At 32.2% G+C, this 20,731-nt stretch overlaps 1 protein-coding gene across 4 annotated transcripts in view; it reads left to right on the plus strand.

The window, feature by feature from the left end:
• The window catches only part of LOC124534504 (protein yippee-like), a 103,810-nt gene that overhangs the window by 17,167 nt on the left and 65,912 nt on the right, over window positions 1–20,731 (plus strand). For 2 of the 4 annotated variants that reach the window (XM_047110426.1, XM_047110427.1), the window contains exon 1: window positions 12,952–13,106. The exons of the other annotated variants lie outside the window; for them this stretch is intronic. The gene's annotated coding sequence lies outside the window, so the exon portion shown is untranslated. Of the gene's footprint in view, window positions 1–12,951; window positions 13,107–20,731 lie in introns of those variants that run through there. 4 annotated transcript variants of the gene reach the window in all.

Below are 20,731 nucleotides of genomic sequence, written 5' to 3' on the forward strand. Positions count from 1 at the left end.
TTATTTCTTGCATCGCTCTCGCGTTATTTATAGGGCGGTATGACGCAAACTACACGTTTAAATACACGATTCACAGTTCTGCAGTATGCAAGTGTGTTTGTCCCACGTATTCGACGAATATATATTTAAATGATCGGAACTAACGTGATTTATAGTTAGTTTTGCCGTTCATTGTCTTTCTATATAAAGGGATTAGTCATTCGATCCGCAGAACATTGATCATGACGCATTTTCGAAGGTGTTGAACATGTCAAAACTGTGAAAATAATGTTTTGTTTTGAGTCAACCTTCATCAGTATAGTTCTTTATTCATATTACTCGTTTTCTAGAGTGGCTGATCTTTCCTGTAAAATAAGCATTCCTTTGTTATAATTTTTTATTCAAATTGTCCATAAGAACACGACTGACATGTAAATAAACAAAATATGTGAAAGTAAATTTAATTACAAGCCGTTACTTCTCAGGATGTTGATAATAATTTATCAAGAGATCACGAGGCAGGTCAAGATATACGGTTCATCGTAATTAGGTCACAGGTTACCAGCGCTTAAAATATCAGCCACCCAGAACGAGGAGGTCAACGATCCCTCGCAAATAAAACCACTTTAATAAGTCAAGATTAATAGACCATTATCAATTGCCCAGATGCAGGATCTAAACATTTATGAAGTCCAATAATTTGTACAATCAATGCTGAGATTGAGTCAGTTACAGTGGATGTAAACTGGAAATAGCCTGCCTTTACTACATACGTATGCTTTATGTGGGACAAAGTATAGTACGACACGACTTAGATGTAGCATCGGAAAAAATCGTAAAACCGATCACATTCGAATTGAGTACGCCATCCCAAATTATCAATATTTATTTCTTATATGAATATGATCTTTACACAAACGTAATAACTTGTAATATCATATGACATAATATATTCGTAAATTTGACACATCGATTTACATTTCTCGGGTTGAATTGACGCGAGAATCTATAGCGACGAGTAGCGTCGAATGGCGCGATAGGGAGAGCTGTTTCTAGTGTGTAAATTGGCAGTAATCGAGTTTATTGAATTTGCCGATACTACATCTAAGTTGTGTCATATTTATATATTTATCTGTAAGCCAATTGAATAAACTACTTTATGAATACGTTAACAAAATTTTATTATAACTTTACATTCCTATATGGTTTATCTGATACAGAATATTTTATAGATGTCAAAACTGTTCAAAATCGTTTGAATAATTGAAAATACAGTTGCCTCTTTATGTAACATAAGTAGTCGACCGCGGTTTCGCTTGCATTTTATGGATTGATCGTTCGATGTTAGGCGTGAAAAGCAACCTTTCTTTAAGGGTGCTTCATACCAAATTTTATCGAATTCAATTTAGTTGTTTCATTGAGTGAGTGAGTTTTGTGAAAAACCAATAAACGTTAAACACAAGAGTTCCTTTTTTTCGATTTTCATTTAAGGGTAATAAGTATCATTATGATCATCATTACCAAAAACCAAAACATTTACAGCTTGACCTACTAGGATAACATGGCTTAACAAAGATGTTAGGTGCTAGCTGATAGGGCCAACAGAGGCATTAGAGATGCGGGCGACGCCGACCTAGGCCGAGAGGTCAACTCGTGTCATGTTACAGCGTTAACTAGGTCACAGGTCATATCCTCACCGACGCAAACAAAAATAAAGCACGGAATAATAATGAGAGATACATAAAAGATGCTGATATTTATATATATAGAGAGCGTGATAAAGCGCTCTTAATAAATATATATTACTTATATGTAACTCGTTTTTTTCTGTGGTTTCAACCGTGTTAGGATTATGTATGATTGTTTCGTAAAATTTTGCATATTAATTATCTTTGATGGCTACTTTTATTACAATAAATATATTATATCACGGCTTCACTTGTGGGTGTTTACGCAGCAGACTCAATGAAAGCTCTCAAAAGATATACTTGGTGGTAGGGCTTTGTGCAAGCCCGTCTGGGTAGGTACCACCCACTCATCAGTTATTCTACCGCCAAACAACAGTACTCAGTATTGTTGTGTTCCGGTCTGAAGGGTGAGTGAGCCAGTGTAACTACAGGCACAAGGGACATAACATCTTAGTTCCCAAGGTTGGTGGTACTTTGACGATGTAAGGAATAGTTAATAATTCTTACAGCGTTAATGTCTATGGGCGATGGTGACCACTTACCATCAGGTGGCCCATATGCTCTTCCGCCAACCTATACCATAAAAAAAAAATAACTATTTCTCAATTTTTGAAACATTCATTAAAACTCCACTCCTATGTCGTCTTTGATAGAAATACTATCAAATTTCAAATGTGATACACTCAAAGATTTTTTCGAACTGGCGCAATAGTTACTGACATTAGCGTGTTCAGCCAAATAAACAAATTCTTCAGCTTTATAATCTTATTTTAATTATACTCTATTATAATCATAAGAGTAAAGCCAAATAAACAACATTGGACAGGAAATTGACGCTACATCATTGGTTGATTAATCTATGATATTTAACAGTGGATTTGCAAAAAAATTGCGTTTCGAACGTCGACGAAACTGTTATCGGTGGGAGTCAATTTAAAGTGGAAATAACTATATATAACTCAAGAACGGTAGAACCGATTTGGCTGAAAATTGGTGGAGGGATAGCTAAAAACCAGGAGAAGGACATAGAATAGGAAAGATAAATTAATCATATATTCTTAGTAGTGTAAAATATAACTGAGCTATTAGCAAATCGCAACGTAATGTTTGTTTACCTTTATTCCTACTTCCATTATAATAGACTATCATTTAAATTCCACTGTTATTACTAAAGTCATCAAAGGATTGTGTCGTTTAGGATTTTCAAAGATAACTTCAAATCGGACAGCTGTTCGAGTTTGTTGATATAACCCAAATAAAGTAACCAGGATTGCATTAATAAACCGTTGATACAGCTATTAATAGAGTCGAGTGACTAAAACTAAGGTCGGCGGGTCAAGTATCGATAGCTCTTGAACGTTTCAGATAAAAATAGGTCGATGCTTTTAAGGTTTTATATAATCAAGTTGAAACTTATAAAAATTTTTTTATGGAATTGCTTCATATAAATTATATAAGCTTTTGTTACCTTCTAAATATTTTCTTCGCTGGCTATGGCTTCGTCCACGCTTATGTTTATTGGTGGTAAAATGTTTACGCTACTCTTTTATATGGACTTAATTATACAACTCTTTTTAATAAAAGTCTTATGAATTTGACGATAGGTGAGGTTGCCATGATACGTGGGTGAAACCGTGGGCGAGAATTTGTATAATATGTGTACGCAGCAAAGACATCAGTCGCAATTGCTGAACCAAAAATTTTGCAATGTAATTAAGTTAAGAAAGATCAAAACATTTTAATTTAGTATGTTTTGATAAAATTTTTGACAATAATTTTATTAGATATTAGTGTTAAAATCATTTGCATGTATATGTCTTCTATCAGTCACGCCGAACGACTGAACGGAACTGAATGAAATTTGGCACAGAGGTAGATTATAGCTTGGGTATTCCAAGCTATATTTACTGTATATCTTCCAATAGCACATTGGTTACTTTTTATGTCGGAATTATGTTCAATACCTGACACCCTTTCCCCCTCAAATAAGGTCGAAACCTGAGTCGGAAACTAGTTATATAATATATTTTATTTGATGCCAATTTACAACAACAATGTTAATTGCCAATGTTTAGAGTGCCATTTATAATTTCAGTTGTCGTAATAATGATCTTTATTACATAACGAATCCAACAATACATTACTTAACTGATTACCGAATCTATTGAAACAAATCAAAATAATCTGTTACTTTAACGTCAATGGAAAAATTTATTAGCATAACCTTTACGGTTTTGGTTTTGGATATGAGGTAGTATGTATCGCGCTATCAAATACAACAAAATGCTTCTGTCCACTAAATATTATACTGCTCTGACTTTTTGAGTTATGGCGAAATCGAGTCAATAACAGTTACCAACATTTAATGTTATCATATAGCAGTCTTATATTTTACGTGGAAGATGTAAATTTTATTACAATACTTGGCAAAGCTGGCTATCGAAATGTATTTCAAACATTTAATAGTGAATTATTCGAAATACGTACTTTGATTTCGGAAATTGTACTGCTTTTGTTTGTACAACGAACCATGTTTACGTTTAGGTCTAATTATTACTCGAATTTCGGGCATTTTGTATACTCACACACATATGTTCATTTACCATCTGACTTAATAATAACCGCAACACATCAATTTGTCTCTTTCTGTCATCAATCATTTCGTATTTGTAAGAAGAAAATAAAACATTTTTGAGCATTGTACACTGATTCAGCCGTAATAGTTCTGGATAGGACATTTTAGGGAAATATTCAACTACGCTTTATGTACGTATTCTATCCAGCAGTTGTGAGCAATGGTCATCTCAGACGATGTGTAGTTTTACATATAATGCCAAGCCTGAAGAATAGAATAGAATATACTATATAGAATAGAATATAATAGAAGAATATGTTTACGATTCAAAAGAGATTTGCGATTTCAAAACGAAATACAATTTGGTTATTTATTTGTTTTCGGATAAAATTTCTCTATTCATAAGATCTATAATTTTTTTTCTGAATTTATTGTTAAACATCAATAAATAGCAAGGAATTTTAATGTATCCTTGTTCCAATATTATTCAAATAAACAATTTTTGTTTAAGCAAAATTAAAAGAAAGGGAAACTAAAGGGAATTGAGATCATATTTAATTATTTATTTTTAATAATATTACAGTAAAACATTAATTCATTAATTCAAACAGTGATTCAAATTATTTCATTGTTGTCTATATCAGGGAGATAATGTCTTTGTTGTCTTAAAGGAAGTGTATAGGAGAATATAAAAACTAGAAATTGAAAAAACAGTCACGATTTTAAGGTATTCGCTTCTGGTTTAGTTCACCCTTAATGCACACCCTCACCCTTTTAATTAGCATTGGAACAAGCTCAAACAGATGTACAGACAACACCGAGAGTGATCCTAAAAGGGTTCAATTTTGCCATCAGATTTTTATAATTGCTTCTGATTTTCCATAACACAAGTGCTTCATCTACTTACATTAAGATCAGAGTAATGTATGTGATGTTGTCCAATATTTATTAGTATTCATATAACCATTAACACGTTTAATAGTATTCAAGTTGTAAGAAGGAAACCGATTTTTTAAACCAAAAAAGAAATTGGTACTATAAATTTGATGTATAACTAATTTCAAATAAAATTCTAAATAAAAACGTGCTGATAAAAAACAAATATACCATCAGATTTATACCTACCATCGTGATGTAATTCGTCCGTTTAATACATTTAATTCGTTTACCAATGAAATCTGCTCAAATCATGCCATGGTCTATATTTATATTATTTTAAATCATTTAGGTAGTTTAATGTGCTTGCATTGTTATTTTTACTTCCGGAATATTGGGGTTATATTGCATTCATACTTTTTTTTTATAAGTAAAAAGGTGTCGTTCACACAAAAACCTAGCTCACCCCTATCTCCTTCGGGCATCGTGTTATCATATTACATATACTCGACTAGACCGGAACAAAGCACGCTTGGATATATCCTCTTAAAAATAATTACCGTGCGACAGACATTTCCCTCAAAACCGTCCCGCCGGAAGGGGACGTCATGTACCCCCACCAATTTCCCGGTTAAACTGCACTTGTTGAGTTCCTTTGTTGTCTGGTGCACCGCCTCAGTTGTATGAATCTAATGATATTGTACTTACCGATACCGGATTTAGCTGGTTTCGATGCACAAAGGAATTTATTGCTCTCTTTTTTAATTTAATTAAAAATTTTACACAAAGGTAAATAAACGTGTACGTAGTCCCAACGAAAGCCATTTCTGTTATAAATTATGACACATTTGCATATTATGGATATATTTTTAAGTGAAACACGTTACAAAATATTTAATCCCCTAAATAATATACTGTACTTGTTAATTAAAATGTTTTGTAACAATAACTCAAGCTTCATAATTATAATTATTTAATTAAACAGAAACATGGTCGAGTGTGTCCTCGTATCATTTAATTCGTATAGGATTTTCGACTTCAAAACGATTACAAAAGGTGATGGACGATTTTGATTAAAACCAAACGCTTGAGTAGTCTGTGGTATAGAAGAATACATTAAGTCCAATAAATGTTAGGGTCGTCTTGGGAAAAGACCGAGTATATTTATCTATTCGTATGTAACAGGTCAAAGGCGCAGCAATACTCACTATTTTATGCAGAACTTAGCGACCTGGCCTAGCTTCGCACGGCTGCAACACTGATACCAAATACTACAGAATTTGTTTACTTACGACATCACATTGCAAACTTCTTAAATTATCAGAGTTTGTTAACTATATTGTTCATGTATTATATACAAAAACATTTCTCTCGAAGCAGTCTATCTATTAAAAAGAAGCCGCATCAAAATCCGTTGCATAGTTTTAAAGATTTGAGCATACATAGGGATATAGGGAAAGAGAAAGCGACTTTGTTTTATACTATGAAGTGATACTGTATAGACGTATTCAATTGTATGCCCTTACCTGCATAGTAATTACTAACCAACTGACTAAGTTCAAGCACTCTGAAATAATTCATCCATCACATTAATATTGCGTCTAATCATGGGATAATTGGAACGAGCGTGGGCAGTAACTGCAGCTGCGTGCCATACAATGGACCACACAAGATCCGCATGGATGTATAATGTGGGGTTCATTGTATCTTAATCAGCTACATTGAAACAAAAGACAGTGTGTTATTTTTGAAGCAGATTATATAAAAGTAAGTTTTTATACGCATACCATATAAATAATTAAACGATTCATCAAATGATTATATTGATAGGCATATATTAAATTTGGTTATTATATTATGATTTAATTTAAAATTTTTCTTGATAGTTAGTAAATTTATGTGTACGTACCAAAATAATTCAACTCTACTTCATTTTAATATTTCAATTAAAAGTTATTTTGATACATATTCCTCAAGGACTAAGAAGGCCTATCAAAATCGACAACTTTTGTGGTCTTTGTTTGTTATATTAACGTAATTTCGAAATACGCAGTAGGTACTCGATTCTATGGCAATCATTTTCTGTCAGCCAAATGGCTATCTAGCCGTCATACCCATGATTTATGTAAACGCCACCACATCGATGTAGCACGCGATTGGTTTTTCATATTCATGTGATAGCTTCTCTGGTGCCATTTGATTACTCCAAGTATATATTTGGACAAAACGTTGTAAAATTTTCCAATATTGGACTAAGTTTATTATTATTTAAATCACTTCTCTTATTGTCATGTTATCATTACTATTATAAAAAAAATTGAAGCTTTTATTGTTGACCCACGTTGGGCGCCAATATATGTAGATATATCTTTGGATAATATTTCAGATAGATGAGTAAGCTATAGTGCAATTATTTCAAATTACCATATGATACACAACGTTCGTTTTTTTTAAATATAACTATTCTGTATCGATTGTCTAATAAATAATTAAGAATTTAGCCTTTAATATCTATTGCTTAAATTATACCTCATCACTTAATTAAAAAATGTAGTTTTTTTATATTATTAAGCTACTATATTTCATACTGGCACGATAGAAAATAATATCGTGATAACATTCGATATCCAAAATCAGCAATACATATAACAGTTTTATTTTAAAGTTATTATGTAACATGTACCACGGTAGCTTTGCCAAGGATACTAGGACATCGCCTCTTCGGAATAGTTCATATAAAAGTTTATCTTTTATTTGATTAAACAGATAATATCAAACATGTCGAATGAATGTCACGAGATCTATATTGTTTACAAACTTATCTTCATTTACTAATTTTCCTAGGAGATTTATTTTAATAAGGTCTATTAGTATCAAAATGAGTCACAGTATTCTAGTTGGTTACCGATCACACACATAACAAACTGATTCTGGCATATCATTTATCTTGATCATCAAAGACACTTCTTCTAACTGTTAAAACATTTTATTCAAAAAACAAAATCGTTACGTGAGATAGAAAACAATATCAGTCTCATTCCAAATTGATGTTTACATTCTTCTTGCTTTCAGAGTGATGTACGTAATAAATTGAATGGCACAAATTGAATTTTACGAAAATAGAAATGCCAAAGATGTTTTCCATATACATTATTCGCGTCTATCTGTAGTTAGACCAAGAGCACTTGGCAAACACTATATGCGTTCAGACCCGTCGAGCGTTAGAGGAATTAGTGCAGATCCAACGATTCGTATATCAGATATGTTAATTCGAGTAGATACAGTCGAAGGAGATACAAATACACAGACAAGGAGATGAATATTAATTCTCAGCTACACTGACTGAAACCTTAATTTAATGTCGCCATTTTATGTTTTAAATGTTTTTATAAGTCCAGTTTACTTCCGTCCGCTTCGGCGTTAATTAAAATATAACACTCTTAAGTTTTTTATAAAGTACATGTTAGTTGAAAATTAATTACAATGATTGGCGATATTTTTTGTTGTTTTTGGAAACGCTGACTCTGCATGATTCTAGGACGGATTTAAAGGTTTGGAGACCCTGGCCCTGTGACCGTGAACATTTCCATGTTTATTAATACCAGTCAACAAAAAATATTCACACAAGTTTTTCAATATTTGGACAGAATTGTGAATATTCTAAACCAGAAAATCATAATTATAAGTTATGAAGAATAAAAGACAAATATGTCACTACAACAATTGTTTTCTCGTATTAATTCTTATTCATGTAAAGCCTGTATATCGTTTGTATAAATATTAAATCTTAATAAACTGTTGAGTTAAAATTTATATGAAGATTTCATTTTCTTTCAATTTTAAAAACAGCAATAGAATGTACACCAAATCTAATTACGTTATAGACTTATTTATTAAAATTAAAACCTTTGTTCAGTTGTTAAAATACTCGAGTTTGGAACGGCGACAAAAACTAACGAATTTCTCAGTACCACTGTGTGTTTGAACAGAATTATATAATTGTGAGCCTATCAAAAGACAAGTATCATGAACCTTAAGTTCTATTTTTAAACGTACTAATGTTATGTTAAAAAAATACAAAAGAGCTTTATAGTCGAACAACTCCAGACTGTTTTGAATTTTAAAACGACTGCTTTAAAAAAATAAATAATAACCGTATAAAAATTTATATGTTTACATTATATCAAAAGATTGCTATTAGTACCCATAGCACTAAAACGTAGACATTTTATAGAGAATTCTCGGTACGACATTATGTTTTTTACATCTACCTCGTAAAAGTTCACACAAAATGAGTCACTAAGACCTTCTCAAATTCAAAAATTCGCATAGCAACGAATTTAAAATGAATATCTTCAATGGCGTAACTATCGTAGGGCAGGCGGTGCAGTGCACCAGGGCCCCCGAGCTCAGGGGGCCCTCTAAACTAAATCTTAAGCTTCTTTAAGGGTAATTATTAGTTAGAAAGGGTTGGGAAGGAGGGGGTGAAGGCCTGATTCTTTTTCTGTGCACCGGGGCCTTCCCTCAACCAGCTACGCCACTGAATATCTTATCATAAAGGAATACTATTTTTACTCTTAATTGGATTATAAAAAAATAGACTTTCAAATAGGCTTGATTTCAAATAGGCCTGATGATAAGTGATCACTACTCTTCTTATTGGCGTTATAAGAATCATTAAGCATTCCTTACGACATCAACTCGCCACCGACCTTGGGTACTGAGATGTTATACTCGTGCTTGCAATTATACTGGCTCACTAACCCTTCAAACCGGAATACAACAATAGTAAGTAGAGCTGTTTAGTGGTAGAAAAAGAATCATAAATTCACTTTGAAACTTGTAAGCTGTATATTTGTGTACTATGTTTATATCGCTGGCTTGACATACTGGTCTAATTGCAACCATATCGATTGCATTCTGTGAACGTAATACTTTATGCGAGACCTTGGTTTCTTATAACTATTATTTTATCTTGTAAATGTAATTGAATAATTCAAAACAAATGAATAAGTAATCTTACTAGCGTAATCTCTACTTTTTAAAACTTCAAGTTCTGATTCTACTTATCTTATGTTTTTATTGTTTTTGAACATTTAATGGAATTAATTGCATTGATGAAGTAATTATAAAATATCTTTATTTTTTTTAAACGTGTTACGCAATATAAAGGCTAAATAATTTGTTTGTTTGTTAGAATGAGCAAATTTTTGGGTTTTTTATAGCCCTTTGATTGATTACTATACAGGGTTGTACTAGAAAATATTATATCTTGCTTCGTCTTAACACGGATGAAACCGATATAGCTATTTTTTAAATTTTAGTATGGGTGATAAAAGTCCCTCGAACACCCTCACTCTGAAGATTCTCTAAATTGAATCTCTGTTGCAACACTGTGTATTCAAGTGTTAGGTTACACGTACATACATAGTAAGCGCATTTATTTCACATTAACTTGGTTCATTTCGTTATTCTATATCAGTGTCAGGGTACCCGGCAACTTGGCAAAAAGGTTTAAGTAAAGTATAGTGTGTTTCAAGGCTAACAATGAGACTTTCAGCGACCAATTTACGTTTAATTTTCTTTAATGCTACTCGTGCAGTTATAAATAGCGTTTCATGATCGTAACTATGTATTTTTTCATTCATTACACTAATGTTAGTTTTTAATTTATTTGTTTTTTTTTTTATAATTTCTAATAGTACAAATATTTTAATCTTTTTCTATTCAAAAATGTAATTCCTTTCTCTACAAAGTTCTCCTAAATTTTTCTTTTATTGTTTTTGTTTTACCGTTTATAAAATTACTTATTTGTAAAGTAGCTTTTATATATTAATATTTATTATACGTATATCTTAATTAGTATTTTGTTCTCGTGGACTTAAAACTACCGCTTTTTAACTTTTCCTAGGAAAAAGATTTCTTTGGTTGCGTAAAAATGTAATTTCAGAAATCCCAGAAATATAATTGACAGGCAGACAAGATTTGCGGAGACGCAATTTCATTTAAATAAATTAGTTCTATTTTTGAACTTTATACTTATATTATGTAGCAAAATATTAAAAGAGAATAATACAATCTTTTTCCAGATTTTTTTTAACTAAATGAATCAATGCGTGTGTTATTTAATTAGTCCAATCACGCAGTGCCTTTGGTTTGCCATACAACTCCGGGGGCATTTTAACTAAAAAAATATTTAATCTGTGCCAATGAAGTAAATCCGTTCCGTTTATATATTATAAATTCAAACGTAACTCTGTCTGTCGGTTGTTTTTTCACGGCCAAACCAATGAACCGAATTAGGTAATAATAAGCTGTTTTTGATGTCCATTGTCCAATACATGACGACTTGACCCGTAAACCATAAAACGTATCGTATATTTATAATTAAAGAATTTGAATGCCCGAAACACAAGAATCATTTTATAGACTTGGTGGTAGGGTTTTGTGCAAGCCCGCCTGGGTAGGTACCACCCACTCATCAAATATTTTACCGCTAAACTACAGTACGCACTATTGTTGTGTTCCGGTTTGAAGGGCGAGCGAGCCAGTGTAACTACAGGCGCAAGGGACATAGCATCTTAGTTCCCAAGGTTGGTGGCGCATTGACGATGTAAGGAATAGTTAATATTTATTACAGCGTCATTATCTATTGGTGATGGTGACCACTTACCATCAGGTGGCCCATACGCTCATCCGCCAATCTATTCCATATGCAATAGAAGAGATTATAACAGATAGCGCACTAATAGCCTTAAAGGTATCCATAGCAAATCATGTAATCGCATTTATTACATAATGACCATTACTTATCTCATTGGAAACTCAAAACCCATCAATTTTATGACTTTGAATAATACAATGTTTAGCGCGATTTTGACCGCAATAAATTTTGTTTTGCGTCCGTAATATAATATTGAATAGCCTGTATAACCTTTTCAACCATCAGGCTATTAAATGCAAAAAAACTCTCGTAGATATAGGGATTACCGCGTTCAAATAAAAAAAAAAACAATCTGTTCAGCTTTATTATATGATATAGACATATTTCCACCAGATTACAAAAAGTGTGACCGCTGAGACCACATTAAACGATCGTGACACGAATACGAATAAAATGTTTTTTTTTTTATTTATTTTTTTTATTTACAATGTGTAATATAGTCACGTTGTCTAATATTAAACAGCCAAATAAGTCTAGTACGGTCGGTTCGATCGGTTGCATTTCCTCTGCCGGTCATCGCCTGCAGTCGGTACGTTGACTTCGCTTTGTCTTCCTACAGTCTGCAACCCTTACACCCACGCGTGAAGTGATCGGATGCGGCAATTGTCCGATTAAATAAATGATAACAATTAGATTCAATTGCATTTTTTTGTTGTATGATAAAAATGACTAATGTTTGACACATATTGTTTCGTTAAACCTATGTTTATCTTGATCTGATACGGTGTACATATCTGATTGAATGTACAGTAAGATTATTGATTGTATATATTGAATATAGTTAAATTATTTTTATATATTACTATGTTAATATATTATAAGCTAAATTTTATTTTAGTGTGTAGCAAACTTTCGTCTAGCAAGTACAAGATATAAATTGCATGGAAGAAAATAAAAGAAAATGGCAATTTTTATGTGTCTGCTTCGGTATACGACCGTACAGTCTACCGCTTAATTTATTTACGTGATATTGCCGTACGATTATGACCTCAATGTCGAACGGCATACGGACCCCAGGTAGGTCTGTCTAAGAAGGTTTCGTAGCAGACGGTGTTGAATCGATGCACAAATTCTTCTTTGCTCACTGCACATTGAATTGCACTGTCAGTTGAGCAGACGCCACGCTGTGTCTCGGTCGCGGCGCGCCACGCGCTCTTTCACATTGCCCCGCGTGTATTTACGACTCATCCAAAACTTTTTGTGTTTTATTCCTCCCTGTATATTTTACGGATTGCTTGCCTTGCGCCGCTTCTGTACAACGAAGGTTTGTTTGTTTTGTTTTACAACATAATTAGCAAAAATATGGTTATAAGAATTTATTTAAACAAAGCGAATTTGAGCAATTGCAAACTCGATTAAATAGTAATAACACGAGCTAGACGAAAACATTGTTCGAAATTCAGAGGTAAATTTGAAAAGTTTGACTTTACCCGAGTCCCAGGTGTGTTTGTGTATTCCAAGTTAATATATTACAACCGTTATTATGGAACAACCGCAAACTTAACTCGAAAACCCTTCAATAGATAATTTATCTTAATATAATTATAGTTATTATATCTTGTAGTTGTTCCATTTTATCGTAAATAAATTTATGCCAGAGTTTCCAATACTTGAAAACAAAATGATACTGTATATATTTAACTATTTATACTTAAGTTCTACGTTTAGTATAAACGATGAAGGATCATTACAATTACACTCGAAGCAAAATATTATCATCTATTTAAAATAAGCTGACGGAACTTTAAAAAAAATCTAGTATTAGATTTGTCTCTTTAAGTACATGCTATATCCGGCCAATTTCAAATTCCAATCAATAGTGCTTACATTGATAATAATTGACAAGTTCTTTATTCGTGTTTATACTTATGGTCTAGAAAACTTTACTGACGTGCGTCCATTAGGTAATATGGTATATGTACCAGTCTTTAATAATTATTTAAATAATATTTCCTGCTGTTGTGTTCTAAATTTATAGCTACTAAATAATATACTATAATTAAAGCTTACATAAAGGAATGAGATTTTATATCCATAAATGTTCAACATAATGCTTCTCAACATTAAGATCTGATGTTAAGCATCGAAAAGTCTACGCGCGCGTTTGCACGCTTGCCTGAAGGTGCCTGTTAACACTATATTAAGTCACTTGAAACGGATAGTTGGTCTCAATATTTGTAGTCTCAATAAAATAACTTGAAAACTTCTTATTCATTTATCGACACTACCAACTTATTTTAATATATGTATATAGACATATGTAAGGATCATACCCGTGATTATGTGACATTATTGGTTCGCAATTAATTAGCCCAACGATTGACTATAAATTTAAATAATTTTTATTCTAATACGTAGGTTCATAATTTGTTGAGATATTTAAGTTATAAAATTATTGTACATTTTAAACTCGCAATACTATATATTTTGCTTGATAGTAACGGTGAGTCAGCTCGTGACAACGACAGGTGCGTTTCTTGAATTTAATATATAAAAAAGAAATATTGTTGTAACTTTCTACAGTTGCTATTATTGTTAAAGTGTTTTTGTGTGCCTCTGAACGGAAATTTCAAAGGTGAATTTGTGAAAAAAACTTACGAAACGTTTTGGATGAAATAAGGTTGTAAGTTCTTCTGCGTGGAATCTACATTCCGAACCGTTGCGGTGGTGGGGTTTCAAAAGTGCATGAAAAACTATTTAATGAAAGACCCATGCAAAGAATACTTTAATTATTACTTGAGTCTTAAAGCATTTGTCAATGTTACTGTTTATACTGCCTTTAAGTCGAATCAATTTTCCTATTTCATATTTGGACTCTGATTTTTCGTATGTGAGATAGGAACTTTCATACAACCGAAACAATATCGCATTCTGACATTTAAGGTTCGTATTCTGCGATGAATTTCGAGTTTATTCTAACAGAATGCGTCTTATGTTTTTTCTAAGAAATATTTTTATTTGTTATTCGCATCGATAATGAACGCCTTTTAATTATTCCCAAAGGGAGTTGGCGTTGACAGACGACAAGCCCTAAAATTCTACAAAGTTATTTCAGTTCTGTGAAGCTTTTTTGTCCCCAAAAAAATGGCACAATGACCAGAGGACAATAGATTTTGACGAAGATTTAAAATTGAGATATGACTATTTAAAAGTGCCCTTTTTCTGAGAGATCACTCTCCCGGCTCCTGAAGAGAGCTCTCTGATCCATTAGCACAGAACAGGCAGATGCTTAATATGGAAATGATCTCGTAACCTGTTCAATTCATGCTAAATAGAACTTTCGTGTATAATTTACTGGGAAAGAAACCCACACATGTAGGGAACTACTGGGAACCCGGAAACTTTTCTTAGTGTCCTGTGTATAAAAGGAGTATATTTTGCTATGTATATTCACTAATTAAATTGAAACATCTAGGTTAAATAAAGTAGGTAGTTCGTCACGTCGAACAATATGGTCATTACTTTAATGTTAAACTGTATGCTACTGTTATCATTTCGATCGGTGATTGACGTGTGACGTCACCGCCATCGATTTGATTCGTCGTTACAGGCCACGCCATACATTAATAAATATCGCAGACACTGGTAACTACATCATAATTTTAACCGAGTTTTGTATTTCAAGGAAAAATGTTCATTTCATTCTTCAACAACTACCTTTTTTTTTATTGTATTGGTTGGCGGACAAGCATATGGGCTACCTGATGGAAAGTGGTCACCATCACCCATAGACAATGACGCTGTATGATATATTACCTTACATCGTCAATGTGCCACCAACCATGGGAACTAAGATGTTATGTCCCTTGTGCCTGCAGTTACACTGGCTCACTCACCCTTCAAACCGGAACACAACAATACTAAGTATTGTTATTTGGCGGCCGTCTGGGTAGGTACAACCCACTCATCAGCGGTTAACTGATGAGTGGGTTGTACCTACCCAGACGGGCTTGCACAAAGCCCTACCACCAAGTACCTTTACAGTAATAGTGAAATAAATTACGTATATACAATGTAGTAATAATTAGGATTGGTCAATTTTGGTTTGAAAAGTGAGTGAGCCAGTGTAACAGGCACAAGGGACATCTTAGTTTCCAAATCTGCTGGCGCATTGACGATGCAAGGCTAATACTTCTTAAAATATCTTTCAAACTGAAGAGTGACTGACTTTATACCTTATTAGAAATCGTTAATCGTTAAAATATATTTTAGACTTCATATTCAAAGTTTTTTTTAATGAATCGTAGACCTTGTCATCGATAAAAAGCTAGTTTTATAACAAGTTACCGATCGTTTGCACGTACTTTAATATATTTTATGAAAAAAAACTCATTTTTTATCTCATTGAAAAGTCGTAATGTTCGTAAAAAACTAATGTATACATTAGCACCAAATATAGAAAAGTTATTGACTTTTTGTTGTACCTACTATAATGACACAGACTATTGAGCTGTCAGCAGTGTATAAAAACGTGGTACCATTTGCTCATGATATTATTATTAACGAAATTTTGGAATATTTGAAATTTAAAACAAGCTCCAAGCTGACCTGTGTTATTTTATTTCAACTGTAACTATACAAAGTAAATGCTGTGTTGTAAAGATTTACTTGGCGGTGCAAGCCCCTCTGGGTAGGTACCTTCCACAAGGTACACTCATCAAACATTCTACCTTCATGCAGTAATACTTAATCTAAGCCAGCATAAGGAACAAGGCACAGAGGATGCACATATCATATCATCATTAAAATTTCTTGCCAATATCTTTGGGTGAGATGGCCCAGTGGTTAGTTGGCATGGATCTTAACCGATGATTGCGGGTTCAAACCCAGGCAAGCACCACTATGTATGTGTGCTTAATTTGTGTTTATAATTTATCTCGTGCTCGGCGGTGAAGGAATACATCGTGAGGAAACCTGCATGTGTCTAATTTCATCGAAATTCTGCCACATGGGCATTCCACCAACCCGCATTGGAACAGCGTGGTGGAATAGGTTCCAAACCCTCTCCTTAACGGAAGAGGAGGCCTTATCTCAGCTGTGGGAGATGTACAGGCTGTTACTTTATTTTATATCTTTGGGTGACTACCATAAGTTCCCCTGTTGCTAATCTACCCACACCATACATACAAAAATCATCTGAGATAAAACTATTAATGGTAATTTGGTAGCGTTCATTCAAAAATGAAAGTGAAATGGATGAGATCGATTAAAATCGATTATTCGATTGTATTTTGAATCGACTATTCAATTAAAATTAGGTTAGAATGTAGAGTCCAAAGACAAACCAGGCATTTTTTGAACGTTTCTGTAAAGTCGTTAATGTGGAACATTGATCATGTCTGGAGTCTACGATCTATGGCCTTAATTCTATAGATGTTTTATAGTAGAACGTTAGCACTTGCCAAGAATGGCAACTACGTGGCAGGGTTATTCATACGTCTGTGATAATATACAATTTAAAAAAAGTATCAAATAAGCCTGTCGATCGTATTTTTGTAAATAAATTAAAAAATATATGATTGAAATTTTTATCATTAATTTATAAGATATATCTTTAAACATATTTATAGTGATAGTAACATTATAAAGAGGTTATAACATATAAATTTGTTTAGTTGTTCTAAAATTGACGCAATAAAGGGTGCCGAAAAAAATAGAACTATCGATTTCAAAATTTCTTTTACATGATATATTGAAATAACAATCTAATTTTTTCTTCATATTTCCCTCCGTAAAATTACATTATACAAAATATTTTTTAATGCCGTCTAATGATAGGCCTTGTAAAAGCTATATATTTAACATTGTAAATTACAGTATTTTAATATTTTTATGATCGCAGTGGAATCCTGGTTAATTGATTGTCATGATCTGTTTTTATAAATATCAGTCTCCACAGATATATGATTACCTGATAAGCTAATGTTCTATAGAAAAATACATGCAATCATTAATAGTAACATATATTTCAGCTATTCCATTGTTATTATAAAAAAATGTTAAACAAATGGCAAGGTATCATATTAAATATGTGGATAAGTTTATTTGTACCATAAATTAGTATTGAAAAAATATATGTTTGGAGTTGACTAAAGTCTTTTTAAAAAAAGAGCTTTAATTACAAAGAAGTTAATACTACGATGTCTGCTAAGACTATTCAATAGGCTTTCATCCTAAATGCTTAAGAAAGCTCTATGTACTAAATAGGATGTTCATATATAAGGATACTTTTCAATTATACAATACTAGTATCGTATTGATCCGCCCTAGAATTGCAACGATAAGATATAAGTACCTAGTAGTGACTTATTTGTAATTAAAGTACTTTATACTTTTATTAAAAAAAAGCCTTTAGTTCTTAATTAGGCTCTTCCACCCATGTACTTCTTTTTTTTTAATATCATTAATAGTACATTTTTAATTGTAGATTTGTCATAACTTCAGAACTGGTATGGAACAATTATTACAAAATAAGTACGTTATTTTCACATAACTCTATCGATTTACGCTTCGCACGCTATGGTTTAACGTTCAAGATCATGAAGAACTATTTATAAACTATACACCTTATTTTGTTGATCAATAAGAAATGAAAATCCCACAATCATGTCTAAGATAGCTACTTATATTCGAGTATGGTAATGTGAAGCGAAATTTGCTCAGTGTCAATGAAGCAATTGTAGTTGAACGGAATACGGATTTATCCACATTTTCTTTATAAACACAAGTAAGCCGGTCGATCAATCTAAACGTAAATGTATGAATTGAGCAATAATGCCAAAAAAGCTGCATATTACAAAATTAATAAGTTATATGTAATAAATCAACGAACTAAACAATATATGTATTTTTGTTAAATTCAAATGCGTTCGAAGTAATGGGCACAGCTAGTCTTAAATAAATTTTATGTTATTTATTATGGATTTGCAAAAAAATGGCGGTTTGGATATCGGCGAAGTTGTTATCGAAACTTTTGAAGTAAAAGTAAAGTGGATACAAGTAGCTAAGTGAAATAGTGTCGTAGTTTATTGTAGCGCATAATATAGTAGAGCTCTTAGCAAAGCGCGTGGAATATGTAGGTAGGTTTTTATCTTTAAATTTTCATCGATTCGAATACGATATAAATATATAATACATGTAAGCAATAGACACATTTTCTTTTAAATATTACAAAATAGATGATAGAAAAGTACAAAATTAGAAATGTAGAATCGGATTTATAATTTTTGGCTACTCCCAAAACTAATGAAGTTAAGGAACTAAACTAAATCGTTTCCCTTTTTTTAAATTCTGAACAATTGAAAATTTGGACAGGATTTCATACTGTGAATAAATTATATTTACAGAATTGTCATTTAATTTTGAACACCACATTATTTATTTAATTTAATATATTTAAACGGTTCCTATAATCATTTTACAGACATCTGTAAGCCGGCTAAACGACAGAATATTTTTTTATTTCCGTTTATATATAGGAACTTTTGCCGGTTCTTTTCAATAAAATCTACATAGGTAACAGCCTGTAAATTTCCCACTGCTGGGCTAATGGCCTCCTCTCTTATTAAGGAGAGAGCTTGGAACATATTCCACCACGCTGTTCTAATGCGGTTTGGTGGAATCTACATCTACTAAGAATCTACATTACCAACCGAATTATTATAAGTTGTAACATTGCTATTCAAATTTCAATCAGACTTTTAAGACCCGTCACGAAAAGATATTGCTTTTATTGTATAAAGTCGATTGAGTCGTAACTCGAGTTCACAGTATTTGTTTTATTTAAACAAGGGTCAGACATGTGTTTTATTATAAAGCAAGAAAAACTTCTCTTATCTGACTTTCATAATAAAAAGCACATCAAATTATATACCCGTAAATATAGCTGTCTCTCGGACAACGACCTTGCTAAAAGTATTTCTCGCGGAGTTAATGTACTGAGATTAGATGAAGATTGAATATTAACGACCATAGAGCCTCTCCATATATTTTTTATACTTCTTATCTACTTGCTATTTTAATTTTTTTTATATTAAGCCTTTTTTGTAAATACCTACTTATTTGTAAATAAATTAGCTAGTGTTTAATAATAGATTGTAATATGAATGATGAAATAATTTAATGCGAGAGTTGGTTTTCGTTTAGTATTCAATGATACAACTTATTGTATTTTTTTTTAATTTTGTATTGACATTTTCAATTCAAATGTTTATTCAAACTCCTTATAATTATAAATAATGCATTGTTCTACAATTTGCACAACATTTAAAATATTTTTATCTAAAAATAATTATCAAAAAATGTAATAAAAGTCAAAATTAGCTCTACTAGACTCATAATCAGCTCCAGACACTTTTTGTGTGCAATATTTAAAATAGTTCTATGAAATAGATTTAAAATTATTTTAATTGTCATAGACTGACATATAAAGTCAAATACTAATTCGAAATTCAAAATTAAAATGTTCTTTAATCGGGTATCTTATGAACTGTCATGTTACATTACTAACAACACGATACTGTTTTATTATCTGTGCGAATCTACGTTATTTCATAAATTTTTAATATAATCGAGAAACAATTCTGAATATGCAACTGAAACTGAAAAAGAAATACCCATTGAGAATTGTTACAGTATTGTCGCATAAAAACTTTAGCCGTAAATATTTCGAAATAGAATTTTCACGTATATTACCGTCAAAGTAAACAGGAAAAAGAAAATTCAGGCATAGAACGGGGTCAAGTGCTCGCAATAAGCCCAACCGTTGGTGACCGATATGAATATGGCAGCCCTCTTTGTGGTACTTGACCTAGCCTAGTTTTTGTCATAGATCCGTTAAATGATTGTTGGGATTCGACTGTTTTTAACCCTTATTAAGCAATTGAAAAC

The sequence above is a fragment of the Vanessa cardui genome, chromosome 12 (assembly GCF_905220365.1).
Source record: "Vanessa cardui chromosome 12, ilVanCard2.1, whole genome shotgun sequence".
Classification (NCBI taxonomy): Eukaryota; Metazoa; Arthropoda; class Insecta; order Lepidoptera; family Nymphalidae; genus Vanessa; species Vanessa cardui.